This window comes from Crinia signifera, chromosome 9 (genome assembly GCF_055691185.1).
Source record: "Crinia signifera chromosome 9, ASM5569118v1, whole genome shotgun sequence".
Lineage (NCBI taxonomy): Eukaryota > Metazoa > Chordata > Amphibia > Anura > Myobatrachidae > Crinia > Crinia signifera.
The window spans coordinates 25590663-25615036 of NC_139225.1; the positions used below are offsets into that span (position 1 = coordinate 25590663).

At 49.2% G+C, this 24374-nt stretch overlaps 1 protein-coding gene across 6 annotated transcripts in view; it reads right to left on the reverse strand.

Moving 5' to 3' along the window:
- LOC146036532 (uncharacterized) overlaps positions 1-23624 on the reverse strand; it is a 151790-nt gene extending 128166 nt beyond the window's left edge. For 4 of the 6 annotated variants that reach the window (XR_014460833.1, XR_014460832.1, XM_083160508.1 and 1 more), the window contains exon 1: positions 23115-23293. The gene's annotated coding sequence lies outside the window, so the exon portion shown is untranslated. The other 2 variants (XM_083160511.1, XM_083160510.1) reach the window with 2 other exon arrangements.
- Between the last annotated feature and the right edge of the window lie 750 nt (positions 23625-24374).

Genomic DNA, 24374 nt, shown 5'->3' on the forward strand with positions numbered 1-24374 from the left:
GGTCACTACACATTGCACACATGAACAGCAATCGGGCCGGCAGTAAAGGTGCACATACACGTTACAATTATTGTATACAACATTATATACAATATTGTATTCAATAATTGTAACGTGTATGGACACTTTTACACCTGAAGGAAAACTGGGGAATAGGGCTACTGGCGAAACCCCAACAAAAAAAAAAACGACACTCGGCAGCCACCCCATGGGTGTGTTGGAAGAGCTACCAATTATTTATAAATGATAACCTTTATATCCAACTCATTGATAATTTAATAACTCAAAGGCTTAAACCAGGACAATGCCAGGTATGTCAGTCAGTTATACATAATTTGTGCTGTTAGTGGTTTTATTGTATTCTTGTTATGAAATATGATCCACAAAAAATTCCTAGTGTGCGCAAGCACACATGGCCAATAAAGTTGATTATGATTCTGATACATAGATCTTTTAATAATTATGCTAGGACACTACCAGTAGATGGGTGATGGGGCTTCATAGCACATTCCTGACATCGTCAATTATTAAATTATTAATTATTATATTTTACTTATATAGTACTAGTACATTCCATTGCGCTTTACAATTGGGAACAAACAGCAATAGAATAAGACTGGGTAATATCCGACGTACAAGCTCAGAGGGCCCTGCTCACAGGCTTACACTCCTTTATGCACATGGTTGCCACATATTGCAAATTGGTTGAGCCACATTGCAAAGGCTTTTGGTGGGCTCTATGATAGAGTCACACAGCAATACTGGGGTCAGAAGGATGTGTAAGCCTAAAAAAGAGATTATATGAAAAGTTGTGTGTTTACGCTATAGAAACCTGCCAATATACCAATGGTTTTTACTATGTCCAAGAGGGAAACATTCTTCAAATAAAGAGAAGTATTAGAACACTAAGAAATGCACTGATACTGGGGGATAGGTTCAGGGGAAGTCTGAGGAAAAATTACTTCACAGAAAGGGTAGTAGACAAGTGGAGTAGTCTCCTGTCAGAGGTGGTGGAGACGAGCAATTTAAACATGAACTGAGAAATACTAACTCGAACCCCCGGAGCAGGGCCGGCGCTACCCACTCAGCGGCTCCAGCAGTGCAGGGAGGCGCTGGACTGAAGAGGCGCTCAAGCCTCCCCCTGCAATACCACTCTGCTTCTGCCGGGACACGGTGCCTCCTGTATTGCACCTGTCATACAGACAGCAACAAGCACAGCAACAACGCAGAGCTGACTACCGCATCGGCTATCGCTTAATCGGGTCTTCCCCACCGCGAGTGTCCCAGTTACCAGTATTTTCAGCAATAGGCTGGACACCGCTGGGGCAGCTGCAGTGTTGCTGTGCTTTGCGCTGCCCTTGTGACATGCGCGGGACACGCCTGGAGCTGCAGCTACAGCATGGACCAGTCCTGCTTTCTCTTCACTGCCTGGGGTAGGTGTACTGTGCTGGCTGCCACCAACCCCCAAAACTGCTGGGAAAGGGGAGAGGGGTAGGTTGTCTGGTAATAAACACTTGCTGAGTGCTTTCACCCTAGACCACCAGGGAAAGCAGAGTTATAATAGATAAACTGCTTATTTTAAAAGCAATTAAATATGCTTATCTAAAACCACACAAAATTAAATGTAAGACATAATTTTATATATATATACAGGGCTATTTTTGTGCAGACTCCAGCAGGAACTGTGGCCCTTATTCTAGTTCACTCTTTCTGACAAAATATTTCTCAGATGGACAAAACCATGTGCACTGCAGGTGAGGCAGGTGTTACTTGTGCAGAGATAATTAGATTTGGGTGGGGTTTTACACCTGCCACACCTGCAGTGCACATGGTTTTGTCCATCTAAGAAATATTTTGTCAGAAAGAGTGAACTAGAATAAGGGCCACAGTTCCTGCTGGAGCCTGCACAAAAATAGCCCTGTATATATATATATATATATATATATATATATATATATATACACATGCACATATATATTGCCTGACCCTAACCCCCTCTTTGCCCCAGCACTGCCAAACTGCTATCTACCTTTACCATATAAGAATTTAATGGTAACTCCGTGGCAACAAGCATAAAACCCCTAGTAAGGAGTATGTAACCCCTGGGGGGGGTTGTTGTAACTCCTGGCAATGAGCATGTAGGTAAGCGCCACTTATGTGGCATAATATATAACCGGCATTACGGTGTGTGGTATAATATGTATTAGGCATTATGGCGTGTGTTATAATATGTAATAGGCATTACGGTTGTGGCATAATGTGTAATAGGCATTACAGTGGGTTATAACATGTAATAGGAATTATGGTGTGTGACAATGTGTTATGGGCACTACGGTGTGTGGCAATCATGTGTAATAGGATTTACAGTGTAAATTACATTGTAAATTTTGCCAATTTGTTTTCTAACACAGGGCATCAAAATGTCTACATATGGTATTGCTGCTAATAAGCCCATTATGTGTTTTTTCATCATAGGCCTTCAGCAGGCATTGAGGGCACCAATTTTTAGGTACTTGTGGTATTAGCACGGTGCCCACGATTTCCATCTTATGGCATCTTATACAATTTAAAATTGTATACCATTGTATATGGCATACAATGAGATGAGATACGATTTTAAATTGTATAAGCACACTAATGGGTGCTTTCAATGTTAATTGCCCCCCCTATAAGTTTTTTAATTGTATAAGCACCCTAATGGGTGCTTACAATGTTAAATGCACCCCCACGCCACCTCCACTATGAATGCCAACCCGAAGTGTGGCGAGCGGCGACGGTACGCGTCCTCCGACCTTTTCATACCCCCACTATCCATGTCGGCGTGGAGTTGATTTAATATAGTGTGGCGAGCGCAGCGAGCCACCAAGCCCGAAGCGTGGCGAGCCCCGCGAGGGGCCGCGTTTTACTTTAAATGTATTACGCGTGCGCTCGCCACTGTGAATAGAGATTGTGAACGTGGCACCTAGAAGCGTGGTTGTGCACTGCTACATCTTTAGAGGAATCTTCTAAAATGACTGATATCCAAATGTAGATGAGCCCCAAAGCAGTTAGTAATAGATACTGTACTTGCTAAAGTGCTGAAAAATGGTGCTGATGGTGCTTTTTTCCCCAAAAATGTAACAATGTAATGTGAGCTACAGTAGGTTAAATGAGGGAGATTGGTAGACTAATGAGGGAGATAAGGAGAGTTATGGTAGACCTACCTTTGTTAACTCCCTTTCCTTGAAGTCCATGGGAACCACAGGGGACATCGGGGTTGTAGGTGGATCCAGGGGGTCCGAGTCACCAATCAGCGAAGCTTTTAAAGATTTCCCAGGATGCCCGGGCCCTCTCCCCTACAGCCCCACCTCCAGGCTCATCTTAGCCAGTTTTTAGTCACAAGCCGTAAGCAGGAAGCGGAGAAGAGAGAAGGACAGGAGGCACACATGCCCACAGACTCATACATACATAAGAGTTAACATGAGCAAAATATGGTCATTACAGGCCACATGACGATAATACCACTTCCAGGGATACCTCAGTAGCAAATTAAAGGGAGGGCACGCCTGTGGTTCCCATGGACTTCAAGGAAAGGGAGTTAACAAAGGTAGGTCTACCATAACTCTCCTTTTCCTTTTCAGGGTCCATGGGTCCCACAGGGGACATCGGGGATGTCACAAGCCGTATATTCAAGGGAGGGAATTTGCCTGAGGTGCCAGAAGAACCCGACTACCAAAGGAAGCATCCTGGGAGGCGAACGTGTCAAAAGCATAAAATCGAGTGAAAGTATGGACAGATGACCACGTTGCAGCCTTGCACAGTTGTTCGGCAGAAGCTCCTCTGCTTGCCGCCCAAGACGGACCAACCACCCTGGTAGAATGTGCTTTGATTGACACAGGGATAGGTAACTTTGCCTGTTGATACGCTTGATGGATGGCCATGCAAATCCAGCGGGCAATGGTCTGCTTTGTGGCAGGCCAGCCTTTTTTGTGAAAACCGTACAGGACAAAAAGAGAGTCAGATTTCCTGACTGTTCTGGTACGTTTCACATATATAGTCAGAGCCCTGACCACATCTAGAAGGCGTTCCTGCTGGGATAAATTTTCCGCTGTAAAGGCCGGTACCACTATTTCCTGATTCAGGTGGAACCTGGAAACAACCTTAGGAAGGTGTGACGGTTTGGTTCTTAGGACCGCCCTGTCCGCATGGAAGATAAGAAAAGGAGGTGGTACTTATGTAATATCTGGGCTCCCGTTATTCTTATGAGACCGCGTCCCCTCGCGATGCTCGCTGCACTCGCCACGCTTCGGGCACGGTGGCTCACTGCGCTCGCCACACTATATAAAATCAACTCCATGCGTAGTTGGATAGTAGGGGTATGAAAAAATGGGGTGCATTTAACATGGGAGCCCAGATAATACATAAGTACCAAGGAGGTTTCCAGGACAGGGCCGAAAGATCAGAGACCCTCCTAGCAGATGAAATTGCCAGGAGGAAAACCGTTTTTACAGTAAGCCACTTAAGATCCACTGAGTGTAAGGGTTCAAAAGGTGGCTTGGTCAATGCCTACAATACTAGCGTAAGGTCCCAAGGCATGGTAGGAGGAGTATATGGCGGCTGTACATGTAGTATTCCTTGAAAGAAAGTGCGGACATCTGGTAGAAGCGCAATTTTTCTTTGGAACCAGACCGATAGGGCTGAAACCTGGACTTTTAATGATGCCAGCCTCAGTCCCATATCTAGGCCTTTCTGCAGGAAAGCCAAAATTCTGGCTATTTTAAAGACTTTGGGATTGTACTTTCTGGAAGTACACCAAGAAAAGAAAGTGTGCCAAATCCGGTAGTAGATTCTGGACGATGACGGTTTACGTGCCTGGATCATAGTCCTAGCCACTCTGGAGGAAAAACCGGTACTTGTGTATTTTGGCGGCGCCCACGATGAGGATCGCGTCCATCGTGTGTGAAAAATCGGGTCCATCGCGTCGCGTCGTGTGCATTAACATGGCACACGACGCGACCGACGCGATGAACGCGATTTCTCCATAGGCTTCAATGTTAAAATATTTTAACATTGAAATCGTGTCGGTCGCGTCGGTCTTGTGCCATTATAATGGCACAAGATAAGATGGACTTGATAAAGTCCATTTTACATGGAATAAAATGGGAAATGGGCCAATATGGCCCATTTCTCATTGTATATGTCCCCGTCATGTCCAAATATAACTGCCCCCCCATTGTGAGCGGCACCCCAGTATTGACGTCAACCCGAAGCGTGGCGAGCGCAGCGAGCCCGCGAGGGGCGGCGGTGCGCGTCCTCCGACCTTTTCATACCCCTACTATCCACGTCGGCAAGGAGTTGAGAATAGAATAGTGTGGCGAGCGCAGCGAGCCACCGAGCCCGAAGCGTGGCGAGCCCCGCGAGGGGACGCGGACACCTGTGAAGCCCGCGTGGGGACGCGGATACCTGTGAAGGTATCCGCTGCGCTCGCCACGCTTCGGGCTCGGTGGCTCGCTGCGCTCGCCACACTATTCTATTCTCAACTCCACGCCGACGTGGATAGTAGGGGTATGAAAAGGTCGTAGGACGCGTACCGCCGCCCCTCGCGGGCTCGCTACGCTCACCACGCTTCGGGTTGGCGTCAATACTGGGGTGCCGCTGACAATGGGGGGCATTTATATTTGGACATGACGGGGCCATATACAATGAGAAATGGGCCATATTGGCCCATTTTCCATTGTTTTCTATGTTAGATGGACTTTATCAACTACATTTGATCTTGTGCCATTATAATGGCACAAGTCCGACGCGACCGACAGTATTTCAATGTTAAAAATATTTTAACATTGAAGCCTATGGAGAAATCGCGTCGGTCGCGTCGTGTGCCTTAACTTTAAGGCACACGACGCGACGCGATGGACCCGATTTCTCCATCGGGTTCAATGTTAAAAATATTTTAATATTGAAGCCTATGGAGAAATCGCGTCCATCGCGTCGCGTCGTGTGCCTTAAAGTTAAGGCACACGATGCCCGCGACGGGCGCCGCCAAAATACACAAGTACCGAAAAACCTTTCTGTTTCAGTAAGGTAGTTTCAAGCGCCACGCCGTCAAAGACAGACGCTGAGGGTCCGGGTGTAGGCAGGGACCCTGGGACAACAGATCCTTTCGAGATGGCAATGGAATGTGTGGCTGGTGCGACATTTGTAGCAAGTCCACAAACCAAGGCCTGCGTGGCCAAAATGGGGCTATCAATATCAGATTCCCTTGTTCCACTTTGAATTTCCTGATGATCCTTGGGATCATGTTGACTGGAGGAAATACATACGGGAGATGAAATCTCCATGGAACCGTCAGAACGTCCGTGAAGTCGGCTAGATGATCTCTTGTCCTGGATCCGAATCTTTCCACTTTGCGGTTGTGCCTGGACGCCATGAGATCCACGTCCTGCACGCCCCAACTGTCTGTCAGAGTGGCAAAGACCTCTGGGTGGAGAGACCACTCCCCCGGATGAATGTCCCGACGGCTCAGGAAGTCTGCTTCCCAGTTCAGGACACCCGGGATGAAGACAGCTGAGAGTGCCAGAAGATTTTGTTCCGCCCACCAAAGGATTCTGGAAACTTCCTGTAGGGCCGCCACACTGCGGGTGCCCCCTTGGCGGTTTATGTACGCCACCGTCGTGGCGTTGTCGGAACAAACCTGTACTGGTCTGCCCTGGAGCAGTTACCTTGCTCCGACCAGAGCGTTGTACGCTGCCCTCAATTCCAGGACGTTGATGGACAGCCTGGATTTCTGCATCGTCCATACGCCTTGCAAGGACTGGGATCCTACTACCGCTCCCCAGCCTCGCAAGCTGGCGTCGGTTGTGAGGACCAGCCATTCGGCGAACCAGAATGGTCGGCCTGTTGACAGGTGCTGCAATTGTAGCCACCACTGGAGGGATTCCCGGACTTCCTGTGTCAGTTGGAAGGAGGTAGTCCTGATATGATGGGTCAGGCCGTCCCACCTCTTCAATATGAGACTCTGAAGAGGGCGAGAGTGGAACTGGGCCCACTCGACCATGTCGAAAGTGGATACCATCCGACCTAGGATTTTTATCGCCCAGTGAACTGTGACTTTTGGGCTGGTGTAAGGCAGTGTTGGGCTGGACTTTTGCGAATGTGCTGGTGTAAGGCAGCACTTTTGTCCGCTGTAAGAAAGAGCCGGAGGGCCTTGGTGTCAAGAAGAGCTCCCAGGTGCAGCATGCGTTGCGATGGAAGCAGGGTGGACTTTTCCCAGTTTAGGAGCCACCCGTGGTCCTGTAAAGTTGCAATTGTTGTCTGCAGGTGCAACAGGAGGATTTCTGGCGATTTCGCCACAATCAAGAGGTCGTCTAAGTACGGGAATACCCGAATGCCCTGCTGGTGTAAGAGGGACGCCATTACCGCCATGATCTTTGTGAAGATCCTTGGGGCAGTAGCCAGTCCAAACGGCAGAGCCCTGAATTGAAAGTGCCTGTTTAGGATCGCGAATCTCAGGTACTGTTGGTGTGCTGGGAGGATGGGGACATGTAGGTATGCATCCCGGATGTCCAGGGATACCATGTAATCTCCATCCTCCAGTGCCAGGATTATTGACCTCAACGTTTCCATTCTGAACTTGGACACTCTGACTGACTTGTTTAGCGCCTTTAAGTTCAGAATGGGTCTGAATGTCCCGTTTTATTTTGGGACCAGAAAGAGCGTTGAGTAGAACCCCTGTCCCTTCTGGTGGGCAGGTACGGGGACAATAACCTGAGACCGTAGTAGGGACTGCAATATCCTTTGCAGGTGGTCTACTTTTACAGGGTCGTGTGGAAGGCCTGTGCGAAAGAACTTTTTGGGTGGTGACCTTTTGAAGGATATGGAGTAGCCCCGAGACACCACTTCCCTCACCCAGGCGTCCTTTGTTGTAGACAGCCACTGTTGGGAGAATAGAAGAAGTCTGCCTCCCACCTGGGGCTCTCCCTGCGGGAGGCCCGTCCCGTCATGCGGAAGGCTTGTCAGGCTTGTTTGGGGCCTGTCTAGCAGCCCAAGCCTGCTTTGGTTTTGCCTTACCAGGTTCACGTGAGGGGGAAGGCTTTGTAAAAGGTTGACCTCTGGCCTTTCCTTGTGGGCGAAAGGACCGAAAGGCAGGTCTAGACTTCTGAGGGAGGGCCGTTGGGAGACATGCAGTTTTAGCTGCAGCCAGAGAGGCTACTATTTTATTAAGTTCCTCTCCAAAGAGTGTTCCACCCTTAAAGGGTAGTAACTCCAGGGTCTTTTTGGACTCTAAATCCACTTTCCAAGGCCGGAGCCAGATGATGCGGCGTGCTAAAACAGCACTAGCTGAAGCCTTGGCTGCTAGAGTGCCTGCATCCGACATGGCTTCCATTATATAGGAAGCTGCTTGTTTAATATGGAGGATACACAGTTTAGCATCCTCAGATGCGTCCTGTGTAAGCTCTTCCTCCAAGGTCTGAACCCATGGGAGAATAGCTTTAGCTGCCCAAGTAGCCGCTATAGTAGGCCTTTGAACTGCGCCAGTGTAAGAAAACGTGGCCTTAAGAGCCTGTTCCAGGCGCCTGTCAGTTTGGTCCCCAAGATTGGACCCAGATGAAACGGGTAGCACCGATGGTTTCACTAGTCTTGTAACATGGGGATCCACTGAGGGTGGTATCTCCCATGGTTTGCACTACTCTGGTGGGAGAGGGTATTTGTTTAGAACCCTCCGTGGAATGCTGGCCTTTTTGCCTAACTCCTCCCACTGATTTGTCCTAATTTCTGTTAGGTAATCAGAATGTGGGAATTGGGCCTTAAGGACCTTTTGTTTTTTAAAGACATCTTTTGTCTTTGCGACAGGTTCAGGCTCCTCAGGGTCATATAATAAAACCTCTTTAATAGCATGTATCAGGGCTGCCACGTCAGGAGTCTCTGCATGAGCGGCAGGAGTATCCATGGGCATGGGGTCATCCTGATCATCATCCAAATTGATGTCATCACCTGCATTGTCGACATCATCCCCCCCATCATCAGTATCAGTGTCATCCCGTGTATCTGCCAGCAACGGAGTTAACAGGGATCTACTGGGCTGTACGGTCTGGGGCAGCAGCTTTTGCATAGCCACCGTAGTCTGTTGCAAGGTCTGCACCGTGGTCGACAGAGCATCCACCCAAGGTGGAGGGGGCTGGACTACAGGGGGAGCAATAGTGGCGGGCAAGCGATCCACAAGAGTACCCAGCAATTGTTGGCTGCCCATGGGGGTTGTTGTACCGTGGCAGTGGACTGCGCAGGGGATATGCAGTTGACACATAGGCCATCCTGAACAACATCCATATCAGACAGGCCTGCAGCACAGCCCTTGCAGGACAAGAGCTGAGGGGATTCTGTCTGCTGACGCCCTCGTTTAGACATGGTGTAAAACACACTGACAAGGAGAGCGGACAGTGCACAATAGGATAATTCACTAAGGAAAACCTAGAGTGATATCACTGAGTGTTGTGACCAACGAGGTATTGCCTCAGAAATAGAGATGAAGGGACAGATCACTGGACAGAGGAAGGAGTGAAAATCTAGCACAAATCACATACACACTAGTCAGAAATAGACTACCTCACCCTGGGCCTTATTTTGGTTCATTCTTTCTGACAAAATCCTTCTTAGATGGACAAAACCATGTGCACTGCAGGGGGGGCAGATGTAACATGTGCAGAGAGAATTAGATTTGGGTGAGTAATTTTGTTTCTGTGCAGGGAAAATACTGACTGCTTTATTTTTACACTGCAATATAGATCTCACTTTGAAGTAAAACCCCACCCAAATCTAATTCTCTCTGCACAAGTAACACCTGCACCACCTGCAGTGCACATGGTTTTGCCCATCTAAGAAGGATTTTGTCAGAAAGAATGAACCAAAATAAGGCCCCCTGTGTCAACCGCTTAACTCTATGGAGAAAAGTGGGGATAAGGGTGGCTGTGAAAGCAGCTACTGAACCTGTAGGCGATTTCACAGGGGAGAAGTGTGCCCGCTCTCTGGAAGTGCTGCTGCAGAAATGACGCCTGTCCGAGAGAGGGGGGGCGGGCACAAGAGTCACGGCTAATGGGACGGCAGATCTCTATTGAGGGGAGGGGCTGCAGACCCGACACCGCCTCCCCTTGCTGGACTTCCCCCACCGGGGATATTTGTAGCCGGTAATGGGGTCCCCTCTGCCCCGGTCTGCACTATTCCCCGGTGGTCTAGTGGGGTCCCGGGCCGAAGTCTGTACCCACGCCAGCTACCGCGCGCGTCTCCCTCGCCAGCGCGGTATGGCAGCGTTTTGCGCTCCAGGTGGAGCCTTACCTGCCCTCGATTCTGGCCACGCTGCCCGGGGGAGACCGTCGGCGGTGCTAGGCGTTGCGGTCTTCCCCGCCGAAGTCCTCCGTGACAGGCGTCATTGGATGGAGCCGGCGCCGGGAGGGTGACGCGGCCGCTCGCTCCGCCGTCAGTGATTGACGGCGGTGAGCAGCCTCAGCCGCAAAGCGGCTTCTGCCGCCGAGGCGGCAGATTTAAAAAATAAAAATGAAAAATTTAAAAATTAAAAATAGCTTTCTGGGGTTACCTCATTGATTTAACCCCCGCTGATATAAAGGTGTGTCTGCTTCCTGCAGGCACCAAACAAAAACTGGCTAAGATGAGCCTGGAGGTGGGGCTGTAGGGGAGAGGGCCCGGGCATCCTGGGAAATCTTTAAAAGCTTCGCTGATTGGTGCCTCGGACCCCCTGGATCCACCTACAACCCCGATGTCCCCTGTGGGACCCATGGACCCTGAAAAGGAAAGGGAGATTGCTGCTATGTCAGGGAGTCTCCTGCAGAATGCAGGAGGGTGGGCAACTATGACACACACACACTTGGCGTCACTATACTGTATATAACCCCCTAGAAGAACGTGTGGACTATATTTGTGTAAAAACATTTAGTGAGTTGATAAAAGGATAATTTGTTCATGTCTACATACAGTTTAGCAAAGCCTTATTGTCCCGCCTAATAAATATCCCCCCCCATTGATCCGCTCCTACATAGCAATCCGGTACAACGCTGCCCGCAGGCTGGACCGAAGCAGGTTAATTTAATGAATTCATCAATGCCTCATTCTAATTTGCGCTCAGGCGACTGCGTTGGCTAATTTGTTGCTTAGGGGCTGGTTTTGCCTTTCCCATTATTTAAAGTGTAATTTCCAAAAGCAAAACAGATCTGTTAATCCTTTGGTCAGCGTTTCTAGTTATTACTCGTGGGTCACAGGAGAGTTTGCTGTGCAAGTTCACATTTATTAAGTATTAAGTAAATATTTTTTGCAGATGATAAAGTCTCTGCTGAAAAATGGAACAATTAAAGTGCTCACACATTAGACGATATTTCCAACGATGTTTACGATAATGACACATCGACGCATATTAGTGCATATTGTCTAGTGGGTACACACTATGGGCCTAATTCAGACCTGATTGCACAGCTGCGATTGAGCAGGAGGGGCGATTATCGATAGACTGTGCATGCATATGGCCCTTTGTACGCATGTGCCAGCTGTTCCTGCAATAAAATCCTGCTACTTATTTTGATCTCTGGCCGTACAGAAGGTAACCGCCTGTTTTCTGGGAGTGTCAGGGAAAATGCTCAGGCGTTTGAGGGTAAGTCATGTGACATCAGCTCTGGTCCCAATGTGACTGATCCTATCGCAGCCACCGAGTAAGTCCTGGGTTACACAGACTGGAAAAATCATGTACAGCTCCGTCGCCTGTACATGCTGGATTGTATTGCTAGTGAGAGCCATGCTGTGGAATGCCCCCTGCTCCTCACCTCCTTCCGTCACTCGTCACCCCTGACTCCGTCAACTCTAAATGCACTTGCTAGCATAATAACAATAATAATCTCAGAACCAGGCTTAACCCCTTGAGTGGTGGGTTTTGTTGGGGCAGGACAGACCTACTAGGGCCTACACCCCCCCCCCCCCCTTATCGCTCACCCTCATCTCTGCTCCAGCAGTCATATGCCGGAGCTCCTGGGCCCTTCTGCTGCCCCAGCCGCTGTTCACAACAGGTGGAAGGCTCTGGGATGTTCGGGGCGGCTGGGAGGTCTCTGCCGCCTGTTTACTACAACTAATGGCGGGGGCAGGGGAGTTCCGACATATGATCACCGGAGAGGTGAGGGGGAGTGATGGGAGGGGAGGTCGAGGGGAGAGGAGAGCGGCCACTGGAGGGTGCCTGGACAGGTGATGTGCCAGTGGTGCACAGCTGCCGGCACCACTGGCGCACACCTTCATCTTAGTGGTATGCCCGGCAGCGCAGCTGAGCCCGGAAAATTTCCGGCCATACCACTCGAGTGGTTAATGCACAGTAACAGTATCTTTGAGTAGTTGTCAGCATCCACGCGCTCTCCTGCCACTCAGTACAGAGATTTATCTATCTGGCTGTATTCTGCGATACAGATCCATGTAATCAGGACGGCCTGTTTATTCTCACGCCTCTGCCCTGGGCACTGGGGATCTGTTCTTCTGGCAAAACATCAGGCCAATAACAGATTCTATTCTGGCCACTGGGTGGCGCTCTTCCAGTCCTGGATACCTAGTGAAAATAGCAACATGACAGCTTCCAATTACAGGGAGGTAATTGTGTTCTTGTTTGGTAAAAGTCACACTGATATATGTCAAGGGCCATAGTAATAACCCCTATTTACTGCTTTTCTAATGACTGCGGTTTCGACGTGTGGAAATCAGCTTAATAAACTCTGCCCTTATTTACATTGTCTGAGATTAATGAGTAACCTGGTGGAGCAGAGATCTCCCAGGCATGAAGAACGCGATTACACGGGGGTGCGCGCAAGTGCTTCAAGGTGAGATTCCCTCTGCTGGTGTCAAGAGCACTTGTGCCGTTCACAAATGGATATTTGTATGATCCACGAGTACGATGGTGTCAGCTGTGAGACACGCTGAGAGCTCATCCATTATAATGGTAGCGCAGAGGTACTTGTCTGTGTGTAAATATTACATAACCAATGGAATATGCCGTTCCATTTAGGGGAGATAAGAGGTTCCAGGGTGAACAATCCAGAAAATTTTTCGGTACTTGCTTCCTAGAACGGCGCCCAAATCTCCTACGTACGCTAACGTAGGCAAATCGCATTGAATCGCATGGGCCATTATAGCGGCATGCGATGCGATTTTTTAATGTAATTTGGTACTTGTGTATTTTGGCGGTGCCCATCGCATCGCATACCATGAGGCATACGATGGTATTCGATGCGACGCGATATCGCGCGATATTGTACAATGCCATACAATTTTAAAATTGTATATGGCATACAATGCGATGCGATGCGATTAAACATTGCATAAGCACCCTAATGGGTGCTTACAATGTTAAATGCACCCCCCCGTCACCCCCCCACTATAAACGTGAACCTGAAGCGTGGCGAGCGCAGCAAGCCCGCAAGGGGCGGCGGTACGCGTCCTCCGACCTTTTCATACCCCCACTATCCACGTCGGCGTGGAGTTGAGAATAGAATGAGTGGCGAGTGCAGCGAGCCACCGAGCCCGAAGCATGGCGAGCGCAGCGAGCCCCTCGGATACCTGTGAAGCCCGCGAGGGGACTCCGATACCTGTGAAGGTATCCGCGTCCCCTCGCCACGCTTCGGGCTCGGTGGCTCGCTGCGCTCGCCACACTTTCTATTCTCAACTCCACGCCGACGTGGATAGTGGGGGTATGAAAAGGTCGGAGGACGCGTACCGCTGCGCTCGCCACGCTTCGGGTTCACGTTTATAGTGGGGGGGTGGCGTGGGGGTGCATTTAACATTGTAAGCACCCATTACGGTGCTTAAAACACCCTTTAGGGTGCTTATACAATCTTTCATCGTATAGGGGCCAAAAATTGCGTCACATCGCATGCCATCGGGTGCATGGCATGCGATGCGATTCAAACATTGCGCGATGGAAATCGGGGGCGCCGCTATAATACACAAGTACCTGTAATTTTTTCAATGCTCTCTGTACCCCACTGTATTGCATCTCATTGCATCGCACCTCCCGCAAAATCGCATGCGATTTTATAGGGTGTGCGATGCCATTCCCCCACTATCCACGTCGGAGTGGAGTTGATTTTATATAGTGCGGCGAGCCACCGAGCCTGAAGCGTGACGCGTATTACTTTACATGTATTCCGCGTCCGTTCGCCACGCTTCGGGCTCGGTGGCTCGCTGCACTCACCACACTATATAAAATCAACTCCACGCCATGGCGTGGATAGTGGGGGTATGAAAAAGTCGGAGGATGCGCTCGCCACGCTTCGGGGTGGCGTGGATAGTGGGGGGGTGCATAAAAACTCTTTTTAGGACCTATACAATCATATTGTTGTATACTTAATGTAATGGCATCGCATACCCTATAAAATTGCATGCGATTTTGCGGGAGGTGCGATGCGATGCCCTGGGGAACACAGAGCAGTGAATAAATTACATGAAAAAAATCACATCGCATGGCACTAAAATGGCCCATGCGATGCGATGCGATTTCACTACGGAGAATAGCCAACTAAGCAAATAGCTTAGTGGGCGCCGTTCTAGGAAGTACCAATATTTCTATAAATCTTGTTACATTGCACGACATCCATTTATTTACATTATCATTTATTTGAAACAAATAAATTGCTTAGCAGTCATCCCTAGGATTAGAACCTGTGCAGAGGCGTAGCTACCGTAAGGCAGCCACCGCGGCTGCTTGGGGGAGCAAGCGCCAGCGGGGCGCCCCCGGTGCCCGGGCACTCTGGTCAGACCTCCCCTTACCCCTCCGCATGCCGCCACCGCATTCAGTCCGGCACCGCAGATAGCCTCCGGGCTCCGTCTCCTGCAGTAATGAAAAATGACACAACAAAATGGCTGCCCCCTAATAGCAGACAGTTTTTAAGGATGCTAGAGGAGGCCGCCGCCGCCTCCTCTAACATCCCTAAAAAAACTGTCTGCTGTACGGGGGCAGCCATTTTGTCGTGTCATTTTTCATTACTGCAGGAGACGGAGCCCGGAGGCTATCTGCGGTGCTGGACTGAATGCGGGGCCGGCGGCGGCGGCATGCGGAGGGGTAAGGTAATTTTTTGGCGGGGGGCGCCACAATATTAGTTACGCCTCTGAACCTGTGACATGTCACTGGAAGCAGACACCTTAAGGCCCCCATACATTAGGCTGACTTGTCCAAAGGACAAGTCAGACCTAATTTCCCCTGAGCTCCCCCGCCAGCGATTTGGCAGTTGATGTGCCATTTTTTACATAGGGTAAATGGGATACTCCAATCCCGGGATTGAAATCCCAGACATTTTGGAGCCAAATCCTGGGATCCCACCGATCCCGGGATTGGCCACCCTAGTCCATATGTTTGGAAACACCAAATTTGGTGTCGACCTATTCACTGTCAACCTAGACACTGTCTGTCAGCCATCCATCCGGATACCGTCTGACTTCAGCTGCTGGATTCAATATCTGTAGTTGAGCCGGAGATATTAGGCAGTTGCAGAAAATAAGTAGCGCAGATAGTACAGGTAGGTACCCTTAGTCACTCACTAGCAGCAGAAGCGTGCTATGGATATGTGCACACTAGCACAGATAAAAAGACCATGTGTGAACATGTGCTGCTGTCTCTCTCTGCTTTTAGGGGTTCCACAAGGAGGGATAATGAAAGTTGCTAGTAGTGAGTCTTGAGCAACTACAGCTAATCACAGTGATTGCAGCAAACCATTGCATACCTCCCAACATGACCCATGCCAGGAGGGACACAATGCTCTGCTTTTGGACATTCTTCTTAATGTATGATTGCCATCACCTGTGTTGAACTGGTTTACTAATAAGAAAGGTGTTTCACCACAGGTGATGGCAATTGTACATTAAGAGGGAAGTCCAGGAGCAGAGCACTGTGTCCCTCCTGGAGAGGGTCATGTTGGGAGGTATGTCATTGTCCTTGCAAAGTAAATCCTTAGTGACACCCCTGGCAAAATATGAGGAATCCTAGAGATTAGAAGTACAATGAAGGGCAGCAGGAGATTTACGACTGAAAATGGAGCCTCCTGCAGGATGTGGTAGCAGTGGAGCTGAGGGGGGCGGTTACTTTTTACCCGGGCCTGGGTTTGATGGAGGGTCCTGGGCAGGGCCACCACTAGAAATGTAGGGGCCCAGGACTGACCTTCAGTCCGGGCCCCCAGCGGCACAGCAGCACCCACCTCCCCCCCCCCCCGACTCGCCCGCATGTCCGCACCATGCCTCCCCCTACCGCAACCAGCAGCGGCGACGCAGCATCTCCCTCCTTCACGGATGGACAATGCACAGTGCAGCCTGCAGAACGTGGTGTGTGTGGGGGGGGGGGGGGGGGGTTGTTTTGCAGCTTCCCAGGCCCCTCCAGAGGCCGAGGTCCGGGAAAGCTGTACCCATGGCACCACCCTGTAGGCAGCCCTGGTTCTGGGTCCCACTCCAGCGTTGCAGGGAGCTGGGCAGTCAGTGAGAGAGTGCTGTGTGCGGAGCTGTGGAGAGAGGCAGCTGCTATCCTCTGTCTCTATCTGTGAGTGCGGTATCCCTCCCTTCCACCCACTGACCTGTTCTGCCCATTCCCGCACCCACACAAAAAAAAGGCCCTTCTGTAACCACACCCTTTCTGGTGGCCATGCCCCCTTCATTTTACTGGGGCAATCTTCTTAAGCATCCGTGGGGCATTAAACAGGTCTTACAAGTTAAATGCTATGTTGAAATCAGTGTGGTCATATACAGTCCAAGGGCCTTGTATGCAATAGCAGCACAGAGTGTTTAAGCTGGACTGTTTGTACACGCGGTGCACAATTCTAGTCTGTGGGCCGGATCTTAATATATATATGTGTGCCAAATCCTTTAGATAACCCAGGCACGGTTAGCAAATGTGGCACTGGGCCACAGGGTATCAGGAATTTGGGGTTATATAGAGATAATATAGGTTATGATGACTTTTTATCTTTTTAGAGGGTTATGACAAGGCTTGTTATACAACATTTCCCGATAACGCCTCTGTCCTGTGCATCATTCTGTACTCCAGCCCTTTGCCCTGATCTTTTGTTACACACACTAACCTTTATGCTCCATCAATAAGGAGAAGCTGTTCTCATGTCTGTGTATATGTAACGCTAATGACACTCCGCCTGATTCAGAGGTGGATGCGCTTATAATGGTGCAGCTGCCACTGTTCTTTGTGCTAAAGCCTCAGTGGGTGGGCGTCCTATTGAGGGGACCACTGGCTACAGACGCACCCATTGATTGGAGATCAGCTCTAACATCGGACGGAATATCCATTGGAAAATGGCTGCCATGAGAACATGGCCAGTGGAGCTGCGTTTTTCAGTGTAGCCCCTGGAACCAAGTCGCCAACCACCATTAATTACGCGTCAGTTCGCCCCTCCCCTTATCCATGGACCGGCAAATTCATGCTGCAGCCTGTCATGGGGGCGGGGCTTGGTGACATCAGCCACGCCCCGCCCCCAAAACGAAGCCTCTTCCCTCCCCCTTTCACTCCTCTCCGGAGAGGAGTTTTAAAAAGTCGGCAAGTATGCCCCAAGCATCTATGCCTGTCAAAATAGCATGGCAAAAAGGGGGTAATTCTGGTCGATTCGCTGGGCGTTCATATATAGTAATGGGTCTGCCCGGTGCCACACGCCCCTCTCCGTCCCCCCCCTGTTATGTTGGGAGCGTGAAGCCGGCGAACATTCTGCCCGCACCCTGCGTATGCACATGCACAGAAATACGTATGCGCACTAACAAAGCATCAGTCCCCCCCGTGCGAACGCAGGCTTGCTGCGAACGGACTTGAATAAAGCAGCCCTTACACACTGCTATGAGGGCGTGCTTTCCGTGCTGTACTAGCACGGATCACATCACATTGCATTGCGATGCAATGTGATGAAACCTAAGTACAAAAAGTATGTGCAAGCACATACTTTTTGTACTGTGCGATGAGGTGCCGCGGGAGCGCGCACCTCGAAGCACACATCGGGACAGCCCGCTTAGCAGCGTGTATGGGCAGCTTAAGGTCCTAAATGCAATTCCAATGTGCGCCCTCTGGTGGTAGCTGAGTGTAGCGCATCTTCGACGCAAGTCTGTCAACCACAGAATCAGGCCTAACGTGAGGTGCTGTTACTCAGATTGACACTTTGGGGTTTATTCGTAAGATGGGAGGTTCTATTCAGATTCTACTTCTTATTTAGCACCTTCTGGAATAGATAGAATTTGATTGGTTGCTATTGGAAACATGTGATTTTCAATAGAACGCCCATCTTAGTAAATGTAACCCTTTGTGCATGTGATGTGACTACTAACATTGATTTTCCCTGGCTTGGATCAGCCCCCGTCTGACATTGCGATATACAAAACACAGATACAAAATATTTACTCTGGCACGGCAAATATGTCTGCTCTGCAGTGTCTACATTACACCACGGAACCAGTTCAGTTAGGATTTTGAAATATGCAGAACGTACCTGGGAGACAAAAACACATTTGTGTTGGATTAACACATAATTATAATATCCAAAAAGTAAGGCAATTATCTTAAAGTAATAATATCCTAATTTATAAATCATACTGTAGACTACTAAAGCTGCTAACCACCGGAGACAGACTGGGCTCAATAATGGCCCTGCCATTGGGGTGCAGTTCTGGCGCATGGGGGCGCAGTTTGGTGGCACACCCCTATTATCTGTATCATCAGAGTGCCAGCAGGCTGCACTCAATTAGCTAGCACCGGTCCGGTCTATTTGTGGCCGCCTGTTCCATCAGACCAGTCCGGCCCTTCACATTCAGCGCACTATTATAATCAAACTCTATGTCCACTTGCATTACTTATCATTTGTTTACCTAAATGCACATTGACAGGAGTTACATGCTTCTTGCCAAGAGTTTCATGCTCGTCACCAGGGGTTACATGCATGTTGCCAAAGGTTTCATGCACATTGCCAGGGGTTAGATCCTCATTGCCAGGGGTTTCATGCTCATTGCCAGGGGTTACATTCTCATTGACAGGAGTTTCATGCTCATTGACAGGAGTTACATGCTTGTTGTCAGGGCTTACATGCTCACTGCCAGGGGTATATGCTCATTGACAGGAGTTTCATGCTCATTGACAGCAGTTACGTGTCCATTGCCAAGGGTTACATGCTCATTGCCAGGGGTTACATGCTCATTGACAGGAGTTTGATGCTTATTGACAAGATTTACATACAGATAGAGCACTTGTTGTCTTTGCAGGGTCTGGCGGTGGATTCGCCAGCTGCCAGAAGGGGATGTGCGCGCACAAGACGCATGCGCATCCCCTTCAACCGGAGCTCCCCCCGGGTCCCCGCCGCCTCATCGCCATCCCCATCGCTGTCCCCCACCTCCCCACTGCCCCCCCCCCCCCCCCAACCCTGCCCATCTCCCTGAAGTGGAGACGGGCAGGGTTCCCGTCCCCCGCTGACGGGAAACTTGGACGTGTGTGCGTGTGGGACGCTCACACATCCCAGTCAGAAGTAGCGTCCGCTCGCTAGTGGGCGTGGTCTGGCAAGCCCCGGCACTGGATGAGCAGCGCTACATCTGTACTCATTGCCAGGAGTTTCATGCTTATTGCCAGGGGTTCAATGTTCATAGCTAGAGGCTACATGCTCATTTCCAGGGGTTTCTTATTATTTGCCAGTAGGTTATTGCTTGTTACCAGTGGCTTATATATATATATATTGCTACTCAGAATCTGTCACTTCCGGGCAGCAATATACGCTACCCAGTAGGCCCTCTATCAGCTATCCATCTGTCCAGTAAGACCCCCAGCATCTGTGTCCTCCAAGGTGTCAGACATTTTTGGAGGGTCATTTCCAGCTGATCCCATACGGACATCCAGACCCATTGGAAATCTGCAGAGATCCTGCACCCCCACAGCGCCGGCTCCCCCAAACCATCGCTTGGACTGCAGTGCTATTGTTACATCACTGGTAGATTCAGATTACTTTAACACACACACACCCCTGAATAACATCACAACCTCTGACTTTATTGTATTTCTCAATGATTTGGATTTCTCAATTTCCACTGCTTGTGCGGGTCACTAAGGTGCGCTGCAGACTCCACCTGTCTGATCATACCTGTATCCGTGCCAGACTGGCAGTGTGCCAGGGACGATCCTGCTAGCGCTATTGTGCAATGACGCCCTGGGCAGGAGATACAATGTCCAGTGATAGTTCCATCCCTGAGTAAAGGTTACACACTGTCTAGTCTCTATCTACTTTCCTCGTACTTCTACCTAAGGTATACTCTGCAGCTACAAAGGGAATTCACTGGGTGTCAGAGTTACCTGTACAGCTGACTCTCAACCAGGGATATTTAGGATGCAGCCCTCCAGCTGCTGTGGAACTACACATCCCAGCATGCCCTGCCGCAGTTTGGCATGCATGACCATGTTAAATGGATGCGGTTCACTAGTTTGACTGCGAAAAAGTGGCCCCGAAAGGTCGACATGGAAAAAGGTCAACACATTAAAATGTCAATGTGATTTTATCAGGTTTTCGGGGTGTCATTTTTTTTAGCTGGTAGATGATGACCATATGATGCGTCGACAATTGTCATATCTACCAATAATGGTCATCCTATTGACTGCCGACCTTAATAATGTCAACTTAAAGTCCGGATACCTGTTGAATACCCCTGCAAAAAGGGAACAGGGACACAGGCATCTTTACAAATAAGCGTTACTGCTGATGGGCAGGTTACACTGAGTGTGACGCAAACAGGAAATGACTCCGCTGACTCTGACATTACTGTTACGTTGCTCAATCATTTTGACAGGTTTGACATGGCTTTATCGACCACAGAAGGTAGACATGGCTCAGGTCGACACATAAAGTAGGTTGACAAGGCTAAGGTTGACAGAGTAGGAAGGTCAACACAATCATTAGGTCAACAATGGCTAGGTCGACAGTCAAAAGGCTGACATGAGTTTTTGTAGGTTTTTTTTGTCTAATGTCGACATAGTCGACATGGACACCTTCAACGTGTGCCGTGGCTGCCACTTCAGGCACTGTTCTATTCTCCTTCCACGTTCTTATGGATAATAGGGCATGAAATACCACCTATCGGCACATGTCGGCTAAAAAAAAATGTGAAAAACTCATGTCGACTGCACACACTGGGAAATCATTTGATGGTGAGCATCTGCCGAATGGATTTGCCGCTAATCAAAGCAATCATTTTGGAAGCCCTGCTAAGCAATTCACAGGCTTGTACGGGGCGGGATTTTAACTCTGTCTGGGTGGCATATGCCTGATCGCAGGGCTCCGATAATAAACAGCTGTGCGATCAGATCTGACTCAAGCCCAATGTTATTTCATGGCACCGCTGATTGTGTCATATATATATATAGATAAACATCAGTTTGTTGGCTGCGACAGGATGGGTGTGTCTCCCCCCTCCTATCCCGTCTCTGCATTCTCCAACATCACACTGTAATACAGGTGCAAACAAGTCTGCAACTGGCACAGTGTCACAACAAGGCAGACATTGTCTTCAGCAAGATTCCATGTGTCCTGAGTCATCACGTAATACTGTGATAGCTTCCGCCCTCAGGAAGAGATTAGCTGATACCATGTACATAGCTGGACCCTGCAATGGTACCCAGGATATGCCATGGCAAGGCAGGGGGGTATACATTTGGTGGTGCCCCCTCCTGACTTCTCAGTATTTATAAACCTGTATCACTCTTTGAAATCAACCAGGGGTTTAGCATACGGTCGCTATGTCGACACTATGACGGTTGACATACATTAGATCGACAGCTAAATGTCGACACACGAAATAGGTCGACATGGTTAAGGTCGACAGGGATGGAAGGTTGATGGTCCAAAGGTCGACATGAGTTATCCGTGGGTTTTTTTTGTGCCGACTGGTGTCGACGGAGGGTATTTCATACCCTACCATCGACTAGGACGTGGTGGGAGAATATAATAGTGTGCCCGAAACATGGCGAGCACAGCGTGAGGACGCGGTACACTTTGACGGTGTCCATGGTAAATATGACGACATTCGGGACAAAAAAATGTGAAAAACTCATGTCGACCTTTTTCACTGTTGACCTTCCCATTATCAAACTAATGCTTGTGTTGACCTTACAACCCTGTCGACCTTAGCCTTGTCTACATATTCCATGTGTTGACCTTAGCCCTGTCGACCTTTAGTGGTTGACCAATGCATGTCGACAGTAAACCCTATGACCCATACCCTAGCAAGAAGTACAGTACATGAGTCATAGCTGCCTACACTCCTGCATTCTGCAGGAGACTCCCTGAAATAACAGCAATCTCCCTCTCTCCCTCATCAGTCTAGCAATCTCCCTCATTCCACCTAGCCAATATTACACTGTTACATTTTTGGAGAAAAAAGGAATGAGAGACAGATACATTTACATTGAGTCATCAGCACCATTTCCCAGCACTTTACCAAGTATAGTATCTCTTACTAACTGCTTTGGGGCTCATCTACATTTGGATATAAGTCATTTTAAAAGATTCCCCTCAGATGTAGCAGTACACACCCACGCTTCTAGGTGCCACGTTCACAATCTCTCCATATATGTGGAACTGGACACGCCCTCTGGGTGGAGCATGAAACTCCCTCTCAGTGGGGCACTGCGCAAAATTCTACTACCAACAATATCATCTGCCTGAAACTAGTTTTCAAAAGTAGGCAAGTATGACGTGGGTCTCCTAGCTACATTCTGAAGGTGCCCAATGTACAATGCTTCTAGAAGACACCTGTACTGTACTCCTGCAGTTGGTAATTGCGTGCCCCTTGGCTGGGGGTCCAAGCTCTTTGCTTTGGGTCTGCCCCGAAGTGATGCAGCAGGGGCTTTTGGCAAGGCCACGCCCCCTCATGTGAAACCAATCCCCCAGATTGTAGTACATGAATGTATTTATTTGACGAGCTATACGCACTGCTTGCACTTAGCCACTGCTTCCTGCTGAAGGAGGAATAAATGTAGTATGATTTGTTCCATTCCTATGCACTATTAAATATAGCATCCATGAAAATCCAAATTTCATGCAGCTGTTCAAGCGTCAAATAGACATTAACAGCATCAATAATGTCCTTGTTACACATACCTTTACAGGACAAATCCTTATCCATTTATGGAAGAGTTATTGGTATCTCTCAGCGATAGCCTGAACTTGTTTATAATTCTCATATCTCCAGCCACTGGCGTAACTTGTGTAAGGCAGCCCCCGCCACTGCTTGGAGGAGCGGGGGCTGCGTGGGCGCCGGCTCCCGCACGGAGAGTCAGGATCTCATTACCTGTACTCCCTGTCAGCAGCAGCACCGCAACGAGTGAGTCTTCACGGTGTCTCACTCTCAGCAGACGCAGCTTCCCACTGCCAACCTCCAGCTTCTCAGTGTCACCAGAGTCCCGGCACCTGCATCTACTAGTAATCACCAGCGCTGCAGTACAGGAGCAAGCAGCGCTACCGTCGCTTCCCTAATGACGATGCCTGGGGAAAAGTATAGTAGTTGTTCCTATGTGTGCGGCTGTACCCGTGCGCTGCTAGCTCTCGTTACTGGCGCTGCTGCTGCAGCACCGGTGGTTAATAGTAGATGCAGGCGCCGGGCCACTGGTGATGCTGAGACGCTGAGAAGCTGGAGGTTGGAGGCAGGAATCTGCTGCTGTTGATATTCACCAGACGCTGGGGCTGTGGAGACTAGGAGCTGGAGAATGCTCCTGTACTTTTAGAGGTCAGTAACCGTCAGTTTATAAAGACAGAAGGGAGGGGAAAAATTAGTGTAAAATAAACAAAGGGTGGGGGGTGAGTGGGATACATTTTTAAGGCTTGGGGGAGCATAATTTATAGTTACGCCACTGTCTCCAGCTGATAATATAATGCATTGGTCTTCATTGCTCTGTTGCCTTTTGAGAGATAAATAAGCATTTATTAAAGCTGTTTTAATTGAGTTGTGAGAAACAAAGCAGCCGGGCTGTAGGTGCGTATTTCACGCTGGGGTTTACAATTTACATTTGGAGCGGAGATGTAGGGGGCACGGGGGAGTTAATGGAGGAGGAGACTTGTGAGCTGGCTCCAAAGGTCATGCCGCAAAGTTTGATGTTCAGTGCTTTGCGCATGTGCACGACCCATTCGTCTATCACTGAGGCTTCTTTGGGGCTATCACTGAGGCTTCTTTGGCGCTATCTCAGAGGTTTCCTTAGTGCTATCACTGAGGCTTCCTTGGCGCTATCTCTGAGGTTTGTTTGGTGCTATCACAGAGGCTTCCTTGGTGCTATCACTGAGGCCTATTTGGGTCTATCACTGAGGCTTCCTTGGTGCTATAACTGAGGCTTCTCCCATTCGTCTGATATAGGCCAGGAATCCCAT